The following is a 19,825-nucleotide window of genomic DNA, read 5'->3' on the forward strand; positions in this document are numbered from 1 at the left end:
TAAATAGTCCTTAGTTGGGTCTTGGTTCTTTGTGTCTAATTTAATCATCTCTGCCTTTAGATTAATTGTTTAATCAATTCACATTTAATGTTGCTTTTACATGGTTGACATGGTTAGATTTGCTTTTACAGTTTTGGCCTTTTTTTGTTTGTTTTGAAGATGGGGTCTGACTATGTTGCTCAGGTTGGACTCAAGAGGTACTGCCTCAGTTTCCCAAAGTAGTTGTGAGCACAGACATGCATGAGCATTCTAGACTGCTTTTTGTTTTCTACATGTCTTGCCCTTTGTTCCTCTAATTTCCTTCTTTCTTGTCTTCTTTTGTAGTAAGTGGCTATCTTCTGTTGGTACCATTTTGCTCATTTTAATGATTTAATTCTTCTAGTTACTTTCTTAGCAACCAATTTAGTGTTTAAGATGTAATCATCAATGTTAGCATCTACATGACTACTTCTACTGACTTAGCTTAATGTAATACAGAAATGTTACTCTTATGTAATGTCATCTCTGCCCTGCTTGAGTGTGCTATTGTTATGCATGTTGTCTACATACATTATAAGCCTAACATAACCTTTTTCTTATTATTACTTTTTATAATTTTGTGGAAGGTTTTTTTCCACAAAAGGCTTTATTTTCTTTTGGCCCAAGATTTGGGAGGGGGCTCTAAAGAAGTGAAAAAACTGCCTAGTGGCTACACAGAGGCCAAAGCCCTAATGCCAGGTGATGCAGGAGCCCCTCACAGACTGCCAGGCTTTGCGGTCTTCTGGTCATGCCTAAGGATGAGCCTTTCAAAGGCGTACTTGCTCAACGCCACCTGGGCACCCGCCAGCCTGCGGAAGTCAGTGAGGTGGTCACCTACCTTCTTGATGAGCTTCACCTTCTTGTCTAGGAAGTGGTTCTCCAGGAAAGCACAGGCATAGGGTCTGTGTCGGCAGAGCCCAAGCCATAAAGATCCAGAAGAGCTTGGTTCAGATTTTTCTCCAGGGTCAGGGCTGTTTCCATAGGGTTTCGCCCTACTCATCCTCACAAGGCTTCTGCACATCTTGGGAGAGAGCACGGCCACTGCGCTGACTTTGCATCTTCAGGAGATGCATGTTGCCCTCAAGTTTCTCCTTGATCAGCTCAAGGAAGAAATGGCCCTTGCATACTCGAGCCAAATTCTCTCGATCGAAGTAGCGGCCCAGAGAGAGGTAGGTAGGTGTAGGAGGCATGCAAATATAGAGCGGCTGATGGCAGCCTCCACCTCGGTGGGATAATTCTGACACATCCTCTCTTTGCTTTCTTCTCTGCTCGGAACTCACTCTACCTGATTATTCCTCAACTAAATTCTAACCATTCTTCGGGTAACCACTTAAAAGTTAACACCTAATCCATCTTTCCCATCCCCTCTAATCTAGATGCATAATCTAGACATCTTTTTATAAACCCTCCTAACATTGTGAAGAAGTTCCTTTCACAATACGTATTGCCATGTTATTTGTAACAGGTTAGTAAAGGAATTCTTCCAGAATGTGGTATTTCAGTGTGGTTTCTTCCATCAGAAATTCATGCTGAAATTTAATCCTCATTGTGGGACACCAAGAGGCGGGATATGGCGGGGTCCTTTGAGAGGTGATAAAGACTCTGTCCTCATGAGTGGACTGACCCAAGGAGGCAAACCGTATAGAGATGAGTGTTACACTGCACTTATTTATCACAAAGTGCCACCACTGCAATGAAACCTGAACACTGAGGTTTTCATTTAGAAAACACATTCTACATTAACATCTTTTGCCTTAAAAGAAAACCACATAAACACATGTGCCATGGGTTTGCCACCACTGGTAACACATTCAGGCTCTGAGTGGGTTGTCTCAAGGCTGAGTCTGCTGGAGGAGCCAGTTTGTCTAGGTCTCTCAGGCACTCCCTGTCTCCTGTGCTGCCTGAGAACTCTGCCTACAGAGCCTCCCCCTACTGCTGAAAACAAAATGTCTGAAGCATTTTGTTTTTAGCAACAGAAAGTTAAGTTAGTAAAGAAGGCTCCAATGCTTAGAAGAGCAGATACAAAGTACATCCATGTTCTTCAGAGTGTTCTGAATTCAGCCCAGCTGAATTATTCTCATTCTGAATTCTCAATTCATTGTTTACCAGTGGCAGAACTGGCCTAGCTATCCGACCCATATTGAAGCCCACACAGCAGACCACAAGGCAGTTACTCAAAGTTACAAGGATCAGAAGGGAAGCATCTTCTTCCCAACGTTGAACATGTGGGCTAAGAGTCATTCGTTGAGGCTGGGGAGGTAGGGGATGGAGGAGGTAGTGACATCTCCATGGAGTCCAGGCCCCCACCTCAACAAAGCAGAGAAGTGGAGAACTGGAGACTGCAGGTGGGATGCAGGCAGCAGCTTTACCCTAGGGATTCTGTCTGCCCTTAAGGATACACACATTCTCTATGAGTAGGGTGGATGCCATAGAGGTAACCAGGCTTAGGGCACCTGGCTATACCCTAAGCAAGAGGGTGACCCCACAGCTGAGGGGGCCTAGCAGCAGGCATCTGGTGAGTGCTAGGGTGGATGAGGAGCTACCCTACAGATGCACTTGTTGATTAAGGCTCCTTTGTCCCTCTCCTGGACTCCTCCCCATTTTCCCAGCACTCTCTCCGTGAACACTCAGATAGGCTCCAGGAACAAACTGAGTCTGAACAAAAGAATGAGAAGGAAGAGACCAGGCTTCACCACCCATGCCTGTCCCTGCTATCAAAGTCAGCTGAGCTGGGAGAGGAAACAAGCCACAAACCAGCAAAGATAATAAACTTCCAATTTGGCCTGAACTTGGATTTGTCATTTCTGACAGTGTCTGGAAAGTTGAGGCACCCCTCCTAAAAGTCATTAACAGTGGGGAACTTAGTCATTCAGAGTAACAGTCAAAACGGTGTCTTGCTGTATCTGTGTACATAAAATACCCTAAATAGCAGATGAGACCATTAAAAATGAGGTTCTGTGGGATAAAAAAGAAATTTGAAGGAAGAAATAAAATGAGAGAGGGAATCTCTGCAGAAAGAACTTTTCCCCAGGAAAGTTATTTAAGTTAAAACTTTGCTGTTTCGTGGTAGTAGAGGGTTTTGGAGAAACAGCACAGGATTCATCTGATAGAAAACAACTCCTTCAACCACAAGGATGCAGCTGCTGCAGAGAAAAAGCATATCAGTAGGAGCTGGGTTGTACTTTTCCCAGACTCTCTTTTCTCCCTGCAAGGTCTCTTGACATAAGATTTCATCCTAGAATAACAAAAGTCCCTGAGGTTCAAGAAGATGTAGGCTTTCTTTTATAAGAAATGGTTAAAAAAATTTATTAATGATAAATTATTAATACTAAATTTATTAAAATAAATCCATACAGATTGATATTCCCCTGAGATCAAAGAAAAATGTAGAAAACAAAATGTTTTTTAAAAAAACAGTGTTTCTGGCAAATGAAAAGTAGACACTAATGGAGTGTCTACCTCTGGAGGGAAAGAGTGGGCTGTGGGCCTCTTTCATTCCATAGAGGGAAACCTGTGGAGAGTGCAGGAGGGATTCTTGCCATGTGTGCTGGCACAGTGACGCCACTGACAGACACCCACAACACAGTGCAAGGCCTTGGCAGGTTCAGAGAGAACGTCAGGTCTGCTTCTCATTATCCATATGTCCTGAGCCTTAATTTTGAGCAGAAAGCAGAGAAAGTTTCTTCATAATGTATGTGGAATTTAGCAGATGGGTATATACATTGGCTAGCATCAAGTAGGGACTCAGTATGCTTTTGAATCTTCTCCTACAACATGATCTATTTTCCTAGAGTAATTCAATCTTTATCCAAAGAATTTGTTACTTCGCATAGTCTATGAACTCTTCATTTATATATGACTATATTCTAAAAACAAGTCAAAGTTGACAGCCTCAAAAAATTTTTCTTATCTAATTTTATAAAACCATTTCTTCCAAAGTATAAATCATCCTTGATAGGTTCTTTCCCTAGTATAAATTACTGTACATTATGGCAGTGGTCTAACAAGGTAGAAAGCCAAAGCAAAAACACATAACCTGATGACCACTTCCTCCTTCTTACCCTTCAGCCCTGATTACAACTTCCTTTCCCTTGTGTGCGAAGAAAATTCCAATCGGTGCCTCATACATCATCAATGCATGTTCCATGTGCCACCTCTGATCAGAGATCATATAACCCTCTGCCCCCTCTGTATCTGGTCAGAGGAGAAAACCAAAGCCCCACAGGTTGTGAGCTTCTCTCCGAGTTCTCAATAAAGGCCACTTTCTCTTTCCTTCTCTATTATGCCAGAAAACTCTAAAAATCCTTCTTTGAATTTCATCTTCTTCCACCAACCTCTCCATCCCCACACTCATTAGGCACCAATATATAAGAGTGGTGAAACCAGGGTATATGATTCCTATAATTTTGCCCCAGCATAAAACATAAAATCTAATACTTTGTAATTAATCAGTAGACATCTGCTACAAAAACAGATACATGCAGGATATATTTAAGACAAGCTAACTGCTATATCAAACATCATTGGCCAACAAATACTTATTTTTCATATATTCACAGTCGGGCGTGAGGTGACAGGGAGCTGTACTGTGCACTATCGTTCAGGTACCAGTTAGTGCTTCCACCTCCTCCCTGTGTCCCTGCATTAGATAACAATCAAGAGAAGAACAACCCACTGAGGGGGATTTCCAAGGAGGTTTTAGGGGCAAAACCTAGTGATATCCACGTATTATGGTTGACACATTGGGTCAACTCAAGAGAGTCTAGAAGCTTAACTAAGTAACTCAGCATCTCTGCATCCTGGAGTTTAGAAGATGAGCCACTCCGGGATGGTGTCCATTGTGTCAGTTTGAGAAGGTCAGAAGTTTGACTAAGTGATTCAGCAGGAGGCGAGGGTGCTTATTTATAAACATGCTGAGGCTGTGCAAGAGGAAGGCATGGAGATGGTGAGGCAAATGGGGAGACCACAGGGGCACAGCCTGCTTACAACATAAGGGGAAAATCAGAGGCCTGTCTCCACCACCTTACTGCTCTTGTTGCTTTTGCTGTCTTCTGCCACCTTGAACTGTTGCCCCTGCGCATGCCACACTGCCTTAGAGCCAGCCAAGTATGGAATGAGACCTCCACAAGCTGTGAGCTAAATAAATCTTTCCTTCCTTAATTTTGGGTGCCAGGTATGTTGTCCCTGCAATGAGAGAAAAGTAACCAAAACAGAATTATTTTCCCTCACATCCTACAGGCCAGAGTACAGACTTACAGGCCCACCAGCTTGTAGGGAAGCTTGGAAATATCAGAAGACTGTGTCCACAGGGGAAGGAAAGGGATTTGGTGGGCCTCCAGGCAGGATCTCTCACATTCAGCCCATGTATACTGAGTGACAGGGTGATTGGCACTGGGAATTAGGCAGATAATTTTTATCCAACAGTAGAATCAAGATTGGGGAATAGGATTCTAGGAGCCAGAGAGGTAAGAGAAGAAAGCAAATGCACAGAATAGGAGAAAAGAAGATCTGAACTTAAAGAGTAGGACTAAAAGTTATGGCAAATATGAGCGACAAAACAATGGGGCAAAGGCAGCCACTGAAATTCTACCTGCTTGAAGCCCAGCTCATTCTGGAAACTGCAGCAGGATAGGTTTCATGTGAGATCCATGGGTCTTGGGATGCAGAACAGGAATTTGGAGGCAGGAGCATCAGTCTGCTTAACAGCCAAAGCCAGGAAGCAGCCTCCAAGAAAGCTACTGCTGGTTGTCAACAAGCACTGCTCATGAGACAGGATCAGGGAAAAGAGGGCTCCTCCAGACCACTGCCCTTGCATTCCGTGTCCTGTCACATACATGTAGACCGAGGGGAAGGCTCTAGAAGGTTACACTTTGCCAACAGGAACAGGTCTCATCCTGAAAGATAGGCTTATAACCCCTGCATACATGTGGGTGGCAGGCAGCCAGCACTAGCCTTCACTTTGGTGACCAGTACCTGAGCTCGGCAGGACCGAGGGCAGGACCTCGGGGCCCGTGTAGAACACAGTCCCTGCTCACTTGCAGGATTTCCTTTTCAGCACATTTTCCCCCTGCCAGGCATCATAATTACTGCATCTTTGTGGGCTTAATTGTAAGTTTGTTTTGATTAATTGGCCTTCAAGGTGACTTGGCAGTTATTGAGACACTAGAGGGCATTCTGGGCTTATTTAGTGTTCAGACCCCTGCTCCTTCTGAGATTCCTCACTTGGTCAGCAGCAAAACTTTAAGTTCAAAATTGTCTGTGTTGGAAAATGTTTTGTGTGTCTAATTAACTATTTGTCACTTTGAGGTAAGTACAATGATAAAACCTCACCATCATGGACCAGGGAACTCAAAAATCAGTTTCTGAACTCAGAAACAACAACAAAAGTGTCTAGTATATTCATTTTTGCCATGACTAATTACTCATATGTAAACTTTCAAGTGCTTTCTCAAAAATCTTAAAAGTTGTTGCCCACAAAGTTTTCTTAGGTCTTCACTGTTAGTTTTCTGGCACAATAGAGAAGCGGAAGAAAAGAGAAAGTGAAAGGGGCCATTTATCTGAGGACTGCGGAGGAGAGGAGTCCATAACCCATGAGGGTTTGGCTTTCTTCTTCTGACTGGATACAGACGGGATAGAGCGTTATATGACATCTGATCAGAAGTCACACGTAGGGCGAGCATTGATGATGTGCAAGGAACTGATTGGAATTTTCTTGCACTAATAAGAAAGTAACGATTTGGGCAAAAGGCGAAGAAGGAGGGAGTGGCTGTCAGGGTAAGCTGTCCCGCCTTGGCCTTCTGCCATGGTAGACCATCGCCATAATTATATAATAATTTATAATAGGGAAAAAGCCTTTCATTTACCTCTAAAATTCAGTGGAAAAAAACCCTGAAACTGATAGCATTTATCCAAGCTGAGCAGCACCCAGTCACAGTAAAATCTGTGGAAAGAAAATCTAGCCAAGAGATCGAAGACATAGATTCCTGTCATGAAGCAGCTGATCAAGACTCTTAGGTATTTTGCTTAAATGAGTTTAGGTAAAATAAAGAATGTAGAAGCTCATGTAACTGAAAATTCCAGGGACACGTCTTCAGAGACAGCCAAGTCAAGGAGATCAAATGGTGTCACCCTCCTGTAGTAGTTTTTCTTTCACTTTCTATATTTGCTTTATTCTTAAGACACTTTATTCAAGGCAACCAGGGAAGATAGCCACCAGCGATATACGTAGGCTTACAATTCAGCTCAATTAAAAGGGAATGCTTAGTTCTCTTAGCACTCATAAACAAAATTTTACATTAGCTTCTGTTTGAGGCCACAAACCTTCTCCATAGCAACCACTGTAGCAAAGAGATAAGATAATCTGAATCACATAGGCTGTGTCTCACACCCCATCCTATGACAAGAAAGGACAGAATAGATCAAAGCATAGTGATAGTCTCATTATAACTACATGCTAGGGGGAAATACAGCACATAAAATGAAAGATGAGATGCTATTTTATGAGAAACCAAAGTAGACGAGGGTAGAATAACAACAGAAATGTGCTACTATACTTACTTGCTTAAGTCAATGACTTATTCTATGCACAAAAACATTGGCACAAGAATATCTCTAATCATTGCACATGGAAGTACAAAGACAAACCAAAATAAAATCTTATTTCCTTAACAACAATTTACCTACATCTTGTAGTCTAAGCAACTACTCTGAAGATAACAACCTGCAATAATAATCACTGTTGATCTATTATTTTGTTTTGAAATTCTGTATCATTATTTTTATTCTTTTTCTGTTTTAAAACTAAAAAATAACGATTTAATGAACTTGACAATCAGATAAGTGTTGTAGGTTCAGTTTCTTAGTTTATCTTTGTGTGATACTCTCTCCTTGGCATCCAGTTTGTATATTCAGTAGATAAGCATAGAAGTCTAGGAATGGGATTTGGTTTGGTTTAGTTTTAGGAAGATGTAAATGATACCACAGAATCTCAAAGAAACCAATTCCTATAGCTTTCCACTTTTAGACTTTTCTACTTTCTTTAAAAAGGGCAAAATTAACAAAACTGGGAACTCACCGAGTCTGTTTTTAGCTAACAATCTCCTGTACTGATGCCCCATTACCTTGTATCAATCATGTCAACGCCTCCATCTGAGTCTTCATATTTTCTCCAGCCTCTCATCCAGCAAAACGTGGCTTTAAACAAACTTGGACTCAGCATATTCTCTTTCTCTGCTTCCTGAACAGTTTCTCAGGACAGTCACAACAAACATGGTTTCACCAGTCACTATAGCCTGAAAAATAAAACCCAGTTTACATATTTCTTCCCTGAGTAACAGAACAACTTCACTGGTCACTTGTCACCTTCAAGGTGAGCATTACACAAATATCTCTGATTCAAGACATACAATATTCACATCCCCAAATTTGATTTTCTCTGGTTTCCCTCTTTTTGAAATGTCATCACTAGTTACCCAGTTCCTAAACCAATGGATGTGAGGTTAATCCCACACAATTTCCTGCATACAGATGCTTTGGAGAATGATACCCCCTTTCTCACAGGACATCAGCATCAGCGGTGAGGACAAGAAAGAGAGTTAGAGAAGGTATCAGAACTACTGCTGAAGACAGCAAATCTTTCCCAGAATCCCCACAGATAATTGAGGATTGGTACTACAGAACTCCAAAATAGAGAAATTTAAGGTGCAGTTTTACCCATAAATTGACCACATGGAGAAATACTCAAATTGCCTACGTTGGATGTCTACCTCTTCCACTATATTGGATATTGTTGGAAATTATAGGCGGTTTTTGTTTGTCTTCAATTTCTTGGTACCTGTGATGGTATGCAACATATAGTACCTAATATTGTTTAATATTTCAATGAATACATGCACCAGACCTGTAACTTGACAGATATGTTTATACCTTTATGACTGAAGAAATGAGAGTATGGTGGAACTCCCTTTGAATCTCTCATTATAGAGGGAAGCACAACTCAGTCGCTGCACCTCAGACCACTCCCAGGGAGAGAAATGTTCAGACCTGGGCTGTCAGACCAGGGATTGCTTGTCACCGAGTCATCTTGCCTGGTTCCTAACACATTTCTGCCTGAGTAAGCAAACAGCAGGAAAAAGGTCAGAAGCAACATTTCAGGAACCAAGGGCTTGCTCTGCCATGGGAATGCTTGCCCCAAAACACGAGGCAGCACCACACATGGTAATTTTGTCTTTTTTTTTTTTTTTTTTTGACAAAAAGTAATGCCAAAAAAGAAGTACAATACTATTCCAGAATATAAATGAGATAAAACAAAGAGGATGTTCTCTCCACTACATAAGTATTTTCTAGCTTGTTTAAACTTGGCAGAAGTCGTGATGAATGGGTGCCTGGTTTGTGGCCATGGGGGCAGTGTGTATTTGCTGAAAGCTATCCAGCAGAAACTGCTTATTTTCTTCCTTCTATAATTTTAGTGTTGCATTTTTAAGCATGCTCATTTATTTACCATGTGGGACTCCACATTTTTTGTCAGCTTATTTCACTTACATCATAAACCCATGTCAGTGTTCCTGGTGGTGACACTTACAAAGTCACCCTGTGGAATATAATGAGGCCTGCAACCAATAAATAAATAATGTTGACCTGCAAAGAATAGCAAAAACACAACTTATACCCACAAGTAAGTAGGCCTGTTAACTGCACTACAGAACACCATGAAAAAAACACTGTGCCCATGGCAACCCAGCCCTGAACTCTCAGGGTGGGTTTCCAAATCTTAGGAGGAGGAAAGATGTGAATTTGTGTGCCACTCTAGTTAATAATAACTTCTAAATGTGGCTTTTCCTGATAATACAACAAGTTTATATAACAGCTTTTATCCAGGGACCTTACAAAGGCCAAAAATCAAGCCAGCATTATCAGCATTTGAAAGATAAAGAAGCCCCAGAAGACAATGCAATTTGCCCAAGGTCGGGCAGAAAAATTTGCTAATGCAAAAATACAATTCAAGGTAACCAACTCCCAGTTTGTGGTTCTAATTATTAGACAATCCTCCCCTGTTCCAGTCTTGAAGCCTTGCCTCTGGTTCTCAAAACCTTCAACAGATCCTGCAGTCCAGGGAATGCTCCCAAAGGGTAGCTGTGGCTAATTGAACATCTTGCAACTTGCAAGATTCTGTTATTGGTCTCACTAATTAGTCTAAAGCATTTCTCACAAAACAAATTCTCAAAACACATGAAAATTAAGGATTTCCCCTTTGTTTTATAATCTCACAAATGAAGATGTTAGAAACAAATTAGAATCGAAATGAGTGTATCACATTTTCCTCTATAACTCAAAAGAAAATAAAGTCCTAATTGTACTGGGTTAAAATGGCCACAAAGAGGCAGGAGGTATAAAAGCCACCTGCTGTACTTTCTCTGTGTTGAAGAGAGTATTCTAAATTAAGTAGCATAAAACAATAGGAGTTAATTGCATAAATCCAGCAAAGCACTCAAAGCTCCTCAGCAACATATATATATATATTTATAATATTTGTCTTTTTGAGTCAGGGTCTCACTGTATAGTTCAGACTGGCCTTGAAGCAATCCTCCTGCCTCGTCCTGGGATTAGAGGTGTGGGCCACCACACTGGCATGAGCAATAATTTTTAAGATACTTTTTCTCTTGTTGTTATGTCCCTGCTGATTCCTTTCAAAAGACCCAGCCTGCCTTCTTTTTCAACTCTCCTTCCTCACCTTGTTAACTCACAGAAGACCTTCTTCTTTTCCTGAGTCTTTGCCTTCTACCATATCACAGGGGTCTGGGGTGTATCTTTCTTCTGTGCTCAGGTCCATTCCTACTATCCTCCTGGCCTTCATGGTCTCAACTCTGAGTGTCAGACTGAATTCCATGAGAAGAAAGAGGAAATATGCTTCTATTTTGTAAAAGGGGACAGTAGCTATTTCTAATTTTCAACAATATGTCTTCATACACTGGAGAATTTAGGAAAATTGTCCAAAATTGGAAAAATGGATTTTCCTATTTTGGTTCCAGCATACAAAGCGCTAAAGGGTTGTTACTCTCCTCATTAGTATCAGAAAAAGAAAGCCAAATAGAATAAAAATCAGTGCCATGCCCAAGTCAGAAGAAATACATGAGTCCATGGAATTGTAGTTAGACTGGCTTACCTTGAGCTGAGACCTCTAAAGCCTTCAGCAGTGCAAATATTGTAAGCATCTGATGAATTTCTGGAGGCTGAGCACACAGTGGTGTGAGACTCCTAGGGGTTGGAAATTTAGGCAATGCCCACACTTCTGTGGCTTGTATCTCCAAGAAACTGCCATGTTCCCAGAGCAATCTCCAAAAGAAAAAGCTTCTCATGGTCCTGGCTACGACCTGGCAAACATGCTCGTTGTAGAGTGAGCACCCTCTGCTAACTGATTTGCTTTCCCAGGGAAAAGACTTTGTGAGACTTAACTCATCCAGGGGTGGAAAGTTCCCAGATTGTAGCCCATTCTCTTTCAAGCTCACATAAAACTAAGAACCTCTTATGTAGACTCACCAAGAGACTAAAATTCAATGATGAGATAGTGGAGTCCTCCCCCTACCCACACATTACTGGCACAGTACAGTGCCAACAGATTACAGCTGCAAGATTCATATTATTCAAGAAGGAATTTAGAAAGACCATGGACACCAGAAGAAAGAGACACAGGGACACATGGGAATTTGCAGTTTAGATACCTACAGCTATAGCAAACATTAAACATAGAACAACTTCCATAGTGTATTAATGAAAATCTCCACACTAAAATCCCATTTGTCTCAGTTCCTAGGTCTCAAAACATGCTCTTCAATGAAAAATTATAGGGCATGTGGAAAGGCAGAAAAAAAAACCAATATAAAAATAAAAGGAAACTTCAGTAGAAGAGTCAGACAAAATGAAAAGATATCCCATACTTATGGATAGGAAGAACCAACAATGAAAATGGCCAAAATTGTTATACACATTTAATACAGTTCCAGCCAAAAGACCATTAATATAACTCATTGAACTAGCGGACACATTCCTAAAATTTATTGGAAGCAGATGAGACCTAGAATAGCAAAGACAATCCTGGGCAACAAAGACAAAGCAGGAGGCATCATAATCTCTGACTTGAAACTATCCTACAAAGCTACTGTCATAAAATCAGCATGGCATTGGCAAAAACAGACCAGAGGACCAAGGAACAGACTAGAAGATGCAGTCACAACTATAAGCATACTCATCCACCTTATCTTTGACAAAGGCATCAAACATATTCACTGAAAGAAAGATAGCTTCTTTAATAAATTGTGCAGTAAAAACTGGCTTTCTACATGCCAAAGACTAAAACTACACTCATGTCTATCAGCAAGCACTAAACTATAATCAAGAAGAATCAAAAGAAAAACACTACATCTACTGGAAAACAAAGTAGGTAAAATTCTTGAAGACATAGATGTATAGAGTAACTTCATGAATAAAACCCAGACACACAGGAAATGCTTCAAAGAACTACTGGGATCTCATCTTATTAAAAATCTTTTACACATCAAAAGACACCACCAATAGACAACCCACAGAGTGGGAGAAAATTTTAGTCATCTGTCCTTCAGACAAAGGACTTATATCTAGAACATATAAAGATCTGCAAAAAATCAGACCCCCAAATACAAAGATTCAATCCAAAAATGAGCAGCTGAGATGAACACACATTTCACAGAAGAAACAAAAAGAAAATAAATATATGAATAAATGTTCAACATCATTGGTTATTGTAGAGATGAAAATTCAAAAACACTGAAATTACATTTCACCCAGTAAGAATGGGGAAGCCATTATCAAAAAATCAACCAAGAGCTAAGGGTTTAGCTCAGCAACATAAGTACCTGCTTGGCAAACGTAAGGTTGTGAGTTTGATCCCTGGTACAAAAAAAAAAATCAATAACAAATGCTGGCGGGGTTGTGGGGGAAAAGGAATCCCTCATTGTTGGTGGATTGTAGACTGGTGTAACTGTTATGGAAATTATTATGGAAGTGGAGACTTCTCAATAAACTAAGACTAAAGGTTCCATTCAACTCAGCTATCCCTCTTCTGGGTATTTTCCTGGAAGAATTAAAAACATCATACTGCAGTGATATATGTACACCCATGTTTAGAGAAGCACAATTTGTAATAGCTAAATCTTGAAAACAACCCAAATGCCCATCAACCATAGTGTGCATAAAAAATATGTGGTATTTTTATACAATGAAGTACTACTCATCTATAAAGGAAAACTTGAGACATTTATAGAGAAATGGATGCAACTTGAGACCGTACTCATTAAGTGAAATAGACTCACCTGTGTAAACATCATATTGTCTCCATAATGTAAAAACCTGAAAGGGTAAATAAGATCCAAAATGTACAAATACCCACAAATATTCCAAACTGGGAAGAAACTGTTCAAAAGGAAAGAACAACTCAGGGAAAGGAGAAACAAAGGAAGAGAAAAGGAGAAAAATATACATTCACACACATGCTAGTTAAGATAGTTATGCCACTCCATGCTGTTAGTTCATTGAAAAGAAAGGTTTATACCTATATTGCTTGTCTGGTTTTTCATGCCTATGCCTTGTAATATGAGCAACTGCTTTGAAGATAACAACACACAATGTACCAACCACTGTTACCCTCCCACAATGTTTTTTTGAAAAAAATATTTTTTGTACCAGGGAATCAAACTCACAACCTAGCACTTGCCAGGCAGATACTTGTGCCACTAAGTCATTTTGAAATTTTGAATCATTGTTTATATTGGGTTTTTTCTTTAAAATAAAGCTAATAATAAAGTATCAAAAATTTAAAAAGACATGACACAGAATTATCAGGCAGGAAATTTACAGAGTATGATTGAGTATATTCAGGGCTTAATGAAAAAGGGCAAATAATGGTTAAAAGGGTATTGGTAATATAAGAAGAGATATGGAAATTCCAGGAAAATGTCAAAAGGAAATTCTAAAAATAAAGCACAGAGAAATGAGAATGACTTTGACAAGCTCACTAGTAAACTGGACACAGGCAACAAATCAATCAGTTTGAAGGTAATCAATAAAATTTCCCAAAGCTGGGCAGTGCTGCATGCCTGTAATCCAAGCCCTCATGAGGCTGAAGTGGAAGGATCTCTGTGAGTTCCAGGGCAGCCTGGGCTACATAGCAAGACCCTGTCTCAAAAATAAAAAAAAATAGTCAGCTGTAGTGCAGCCATAATCCAGTCACCTTCCAGAGCCCTGCTCCGAGCACAGGAGGAGCTTGCGGACACCCACGTCTAAGAGGTGGCAGTCTCTTTCCCAGAGTCTTGCTGTGCTGCGCTGTGATCCCTCCCTGCTCTCCTTGACCCCCATTCCCAGGCTTTGTCAACCTGCTTCCTAGTATAAAAGTCATGTGCCACGTTACTTTGTCTGGCTTCTTTCACTGAACATAACTGTCTCGAGAATTATTCACGTTGTAGCATGTATCAGTTGCTCATTCCTCCTTATATACATGGATCCCACTGTATGGGTGCCTCCCTATTGACTTACCCATTTCCTTGCTGTTTGACTATTTAGGATGTTCCAAGCTTGAAGCTATGATAAATGAAGCCATCATGAACATTAGTGTAAAAGTCTTTTTGTACATACATATTTTTCTTTGTCTTTAGAAAAAAACAATAACAAAATAGTTGGAACATTAGATAGACGGATAGATAGATCGATAGATGCCAAACTGATTTCAAATAGCTTATAGCATTTTTTGTTCCCATTAAAAATGCCTCTTTTGTGCCCAACTCAGTAATATTGAGTTCCTTCACATTCTCACCAACACTTGGTATGGTCAGTTTTCAATCTGAGCCATTCTGGCAAATATGGGTTTTAATATTTACACTGTAATAATGACTATCAAATAGCTTCATGTGCTTATTTGACATTCATATTCATTTTTGGGATGCGTTTGCTCAAATCCTCTGCATTATTTTTCTTTTTTTTATGGGCCCTGACCAAAGTCAGACCAAGCACAGAGCATTGTTCCAGAATCTGAGTGGGAGACTAAATATCATGAGGCTTACCTGTACCTACAACGCAAGTCAACTTTTCTTCTTTTCAGTCATATTTCCAACCTGTTTCAAACAACCATTGTCTTAAATAATCTTTTTAATGTATTTTATAGTAGATTTTCCATTTTATTTTAGGATATATTTGCATTAATTGTTGTATATGATAGAAAGTGTAGTTTGAAGCTCCTTTCTGTGCACATGCATATCCAGTTGTGTCAGCACCATATATGAGAAATGCTAACCTTTTCCCACTAAGTTATTTAAATACCTTTGTCTAGAAACAATTGTCCAATAATGTTTGCCTTATATTTGAAGGCTTATTTTTGTAATTTTTATTCTGTTCTATTCATCAATTTATTTGTCTTTTCACATTATCTTGATCACTATAGCTTTACAGTAAGTCCTAAACCCAAGTGATGATAGTCCTCTAACTTTTAAAGTTATTTAGACTACAGTAAGACTTTTGCATTTTTATATGAATTTTAGAATCCATTTATCATTTTCTCTCAAAAAAATTTGTTGGTATTTCATTAAATCTGTATGTAGATGAATTTAATTAAAATTTACATTTTAATAAGATTGAATCTCTTAACCCATGTATGCATTCATTTAGTTCTTCAATTGCTTTAATTTATAATCAGTATACAGGTACTGTACATTTTTTAGTAGATTTACTACTAAGTATTTTATTTTAAACATTATTGATGACTTAATTTCAGTTTCTAATTGCTTTTTGCCAGTATATAATGATACAATTGATTTTTTAATGTTACCTTTTATCTTATATGTTTGATAAACTGGTAGGTTTTTGTTTGTTTGTATTTGTTTGTGTTTTTTGAGACAAGGTCTCACTATGTATCTCAGGCTGGCCTCAAACTCATGGCAATCCTCCTGCCTCAGCCTCCCAAGTGTTGGGTCTACACATGTGTGCCACCACATCAACCATCTTTGATAAACCTAATAGTCTTGATATGGGGGAACAAAATTCCCAACCTACTATATGTCTGGTACAAGTTTGTGTTCTCTAAAATCAAAGGTTATGTCTTTCTTAGGAATTTTTATAGAGTAAAACCATGAGGTCAGGCAAGTCTAAGGTGGGGAAAACTGGGAATTTGCAAGGCAGGTGGGCATTAGGTGGAACAGAACTGTAGTCAACCAGTAAGTTTAATTGTTCAGGTAAAAATTGACCAAATCAGGGACCAATGGGGAAATGAGTCACATAGCAAGTGAGCACTCTTTATGAATCAGTGACTCTTCCTATAGGGGGTTGGGATGGTGACTCCTGGTTTCTCAATGTGACCCATACCTAATCCCTAAAGTTTATACATAGGGTGTGGTCACATTTGTTTTGCCTTCTGTTTTGCGATCTGGCCCACAGCAGGAGGTGTCTGTTTCCTCCAAGGTCACTAGACATCTGGTCCTCTGTGCCTGCTTCCTCGAGGGCCTAGCCCTGTCTAATTGTCTATAATATTTACTCACCAGCTCAGCTGCCTCTAACAGTCTTACCAGTTTTTTTTAATTTACACAGAAAAATTTCCCTATTTCCTTCTAGCAATCCTTTATTTTCTTTTTAATTTGTACTGTACCTTACTCAAGTGACAAGTGTAAAAGGGTTTTGGCCCAGACTGGACACTGTAGCCAGAAAAGCCTCAACCAGAAGCAGGAAGCCCCTATCTCCCCCACCCATAGGAATTTACCTGTGACACCATCTTCCCGCCCCTGGAAATTTACATAAGGCGCCAAACCTAGGACCAATGGGCTACCTGTGCATCCCTAATGCCCCCCTTAGGCTCCACCCCAAACCAAGGCTATTTACATACCCCCACGCCACATGTCTGCCAGAGAGATTGCCGGATGCCAGCGGTGGGGGGTGCTGGTCATTGCTCTCCGTGTTCTCAGAATTAAGGCCGCTTTTTATTTTATACTTCTTATTTTTTGGAAATATTTTTCATTTGGAAATAATCCTATCATTTGGTGCCGTGACTCGGTCGGCAGGCGATTGACTCCTGGGACACACCCAGTTGAGTCCCCTAGCCGATAACTGGATAACATCCTGGATTAATTCCGAGCTTTTTCCTCTCCCGAGATGTCTTTGTCGCCAGCCACCTGCACTCAGCATCGGCCAGATTGATTTCAGTGAGCACTCCCCGGGGAACTTTTGGCACTGGGCAGCCCCAGTCGACTGTTCTCCCCATTCACGTGGGTCTGTGCATTTTCATGTCCTTAGGACAGCCCAGGGCAGGGTTCTTTCTGGGCAAACCTGTGTCCACACTTTATAAAATCTCTCACGTTCTTTGGGTTCAGATAGCCCAAAGCAGAGATTTTTGGGACCACCCACACTGAAAGGCCCTCACTACCCTTAAAGCCTCGCACTTTCATGGGCAAAACTGTTACTGATCCCACGTGGGCTCCACTTGTAAATCTCTCAGTGACGACTGGAATATACAAGTTTTTGGAACCATAGCCACTGTGTGGTGCCACAAATGAGTGATGGCTTGTTCTGGACCACTGGCTTATTTCTTGCCTGAATCAATCATGGGAAACATATTTTCTAACTCCCAAGAGATGCCTTTAAAATGCCTAATTTCCAATTTATGTACTCTAAAAATTAAAAGTACCATAAAAACTAAACAATTAACTTTTTACTGCCAGGAGGTCTGGCCAACCTACCTCCTTATCGGCAAGCATTGGCCCTGCATTCTCAGAAACCTGTATGATTTCTGTCAGGCTGGCGACAAGTTATTAGAACTCCCTTATGTCCAGGCCTTTCTTGTTCTGAGAACACGCCAGTCTCTCATTAAGTCTTGTGCTCCCACTGAGATACTTTTAGCTAACTCTACTGTGCTGCAAACTTTTCCATCCTGCCCTCAGGATTCACTTGAGGACGTTCCTCCAGTGTTTTCCCAGCTGCCGCCTGCCTACCCCCAAACTCGTTCCCTGCCGTTACCTCCCGCCGGACTGCTCTCCCCTCCCGCTATGCCTGATTCTCTCAGCAGTCCTGGTCCCGATTCGTCCCAGTTACCTCCCGCTGTGCGATCGTCTCCCTCTCCGCCTTCCAGGACCCATAACTCTCCCAGCAGCTCTAATCCCTCTGTGTTGCAGTTATCTCCCGCTGTGCAATCCTCTTCCCCTCCATCTCCCAGGACCCATAACTCTCCCAGCTGCTCTGATCCCTCTGTTAGCACTTCCTCACAGTCTCTGACTTCTTCTCCTGAGAATTCTCTATCCCCTACAGCATTCTCACCACCCGCCCACCATACTAGGTCTAAGTCGCTATGTCCTTCCATCAGGCTGCGTGATTGTTCCAGCTTGCGCCAGGAACAGTCGCCATGTTGCAACCCTCTGCCACGTGGCATGGCGCCACCATGTGCAGGAGGGTCACATGGTGACAGGGCACCGCCATGTTTGGGGCCACATGACAGGGCACCGCCATGTTTTGGGCCACGTGACAGGGCACCGCCATGTTCCCAGGACCCTCACTGTCAACGGGCACCCCCTTGTGGCTCCTTTTGTGAACTGCAACAGCCGCCCTATTGCAGGGCACATGATGCTTCATTGTGCTGCCGACAGCAGTCCTCTCGCTGCAAGGCACACAGTGAGATGCCATCTGCCTGTGTTTCCCAGGGTGACGGGTAGCAGCTCTGTAGCCACTCTACAGACGATTGCTCACACGCGCCTACCAGACGGATGGCTGCTCAATGGCCCTCTGCTCTGGAATCTTCCCCTCAGGCTCTGCTACCACTTCGGGAGCAAGCTGGCCCTGAGGGACTTGTTAACATCCATGTGCCTTTTTCCCTTTCTGATCTATCTCAGATTACCCATAAGTTAAGTAGCTTCTCTGTTGACCCACAGAATTATATCAGGCAATTTAAATTTATTACTAATTGTTATGGTTTACATTTTAAGGATGTTTATGTGATTCTAAATACCACTCTCAGCTCACAAGAACAAAATCAGCTGTGGTAAGCAGCTTGAAAAGAAGCTGATCCCAGACATTAGGTAAACACCGCTGATAATGACCCTGGGCCTATAGCTGTGCCAGAGCAGGACAAGCATACTAACTATAACAAACTTTTAAAAACAGGTCCAGGAGGCTAATAAAAACCCAGCTGTGTTCCTCAATTGGCTTTCTAATCCTCATGCCCCATGAGCTTCTTGTGCTGTGTCGGGCTGCCTCCTAGCCCCTCCCTCACACGCCCTCCCAGCCCCTCCCTCCCCCATGCATCGTTGTCACCACTGCCTTATGCGTTTCCAGGGGCAGTCCCAGCCTGCCCCTGCAGGCTACGTCCCAGCGCTCACCCCACCCCCACCCTGGGCATGCTCTGCCGGTGTGCCTCGAGACATCAGCTCAGCGGCTCTGCTCAGGCATGCTTTTTTTATAGTTCGGCTCCACTCAAAATATGCTATTTTTTTATTACAATTTTCAAACCATTTAATCAAGGTTACTGGCCACCTGATAATTTTACCAGCCTTGTTTATCAATTAAAGCCTTGACTAATCTCCTGTTTTAATGACTAAAATTAAGAGATATTTATCAATTCCTTTTGCTGTGGACCACCAGTAATGTTATATGTTAAGCTTCTTGCCTGTATTGTACTGTGTTGTCACTGATCTCCTGTTTAACAACTAAGGTTATAAATTCCTTTTTGCTATAGAAACCACTAGCTCTATTCCAAAACAAGGGTTTTCTTCAAAGTTTTATTTTATTTGTCTTGGTTCATACTACTGCAAAT

The 19,825-nt window shown here is 41.2% G+C and overlaps 1 pseudogene; it reads right to left on the reverse strand.

Moving 5' to 3' along the window:
* Positions 1-632: 632 nt before the first annotated feature.
* On the reverse strand, positions 633-2,694 carry LOC134474081 (ferritin light chain-like; annotated as a pseudogene).
* Positions 2,695-19,825: the final 17,131 nt, after the last annotated feature.

This window comes from Cavia porcellus, unplaced genomic scaffold, assembly GCF_034190915.1.
Source record: "Cavia porcellus strain 051 isolate PalLab524CR breed Dunkin Hartley unplaced genomic scaffold, mCavPor4.1 scaffold_30, whole genome shotgun sequence".
Classification (NCBI taxonomy): domain Eukaryota; kingdom Metazoa; phylum Chordata; class Mammalia; order Rodentia; family Caviidae; genus Cavia; species Cavia porcellus.